This window comes from Calidris pugnax, unplaced genomic scaffold (genome assembly GCF_001431845.1).
Source record: "Calidris pugnax isolate Ruff unplaced genomic scaffold, ASM143184v1 scaffold101, whole genome shotgun sequence".
NCBI classification, from domain to species: Eukaryota; Metazoa; Chordata; class Aves; order Charadriiformes; family Scolopacidae; genus Calidris; species Calidris pugnax.
This window is the reverse complement of record NW_015090815.1, coordinates 136,332-136,878: the sequence shown is the minus strand read 5'-3', so window position 1 is coordinate 136,878 and position 547 is coordinate 136,332. Positions and strand designations below refer to the sequence as shown.

At 79.2% G+C, this 547-nt stretch overlaps 1 protein-coding gene across 2 annotated transcripts in view; it reads right to left on the bottom strand.

The window, feature by feature from the left end:
• STEAP2 (STEAP2 metalloreductase) overlaps nucleotides 1-97 on the bottom strand; it is a 20,804-nt gene extending 20,707 nt beyond the window's left edge. The window contains exon 1 of one of the 2 annotated variants that reach the window (XM_014939687.1): nucleotides 35-97. The gene's annotated coding sequence lies outside the window, so the exon portion shown is untranslated. The remainder of the gene's footprint in view (nucleotides 1-34) is intronic. The other variant, XM_014939688.1, reaches the window with a different exon arrangement.
• Between the last annotated feature and the right edge of the window lie 450 nt (nucleotides 98-547).

Below are 547 nucleotides of genomic sequence, written 5' to 3'. Positions count from 1 at the left end.
CCCCCCTTCCCACCCCGGTCCCGGCACCGCTCACCTCCTCCCGCCCGCCAGGAGGACCGGCGCCGCCGCTTCTCCTCCTCAGACTCCGGCGCCGCAGTGGCAGGAGGGCGGGAAGGCGGCGCAGCCGCTGCAGCCCGCCCCCTGCGGCCGCTCCGCCACGGCCCGGTGTCCAGCGCTCCGCGGCTGCCGGGGCTGAGGCGGCGGCCGGAGTCGGGGCGGCAGTCGGGGTGACAGCAGGGCGGCCTGTGAGGAGCCTCGGCCCTCGGTCACCGCGCTACGGCCACAAACCCCGGGAGCCTGCGCAGCGCACACAGCGCCGGCCGCCGTGACCCGCCGGCACGGCCCCGGGACCTCCCCGGTCCCCAGGCGAGCTCAACGGCCCTGAGGGCAAAGCGCCCCTCTCCTCCCGGGCCCGCCCGGCCTCGGCTGCTCCCGCGGGAACCCTCCTCCCGCCTCTCTCCCGTGGCCGGCACGGCCCCGGGACCTCCCCGGTCCCCAGGCGAGCTCAACGGCCCTGAGGGCAAAGCGCCCCTCTCCTCCCGGGCCC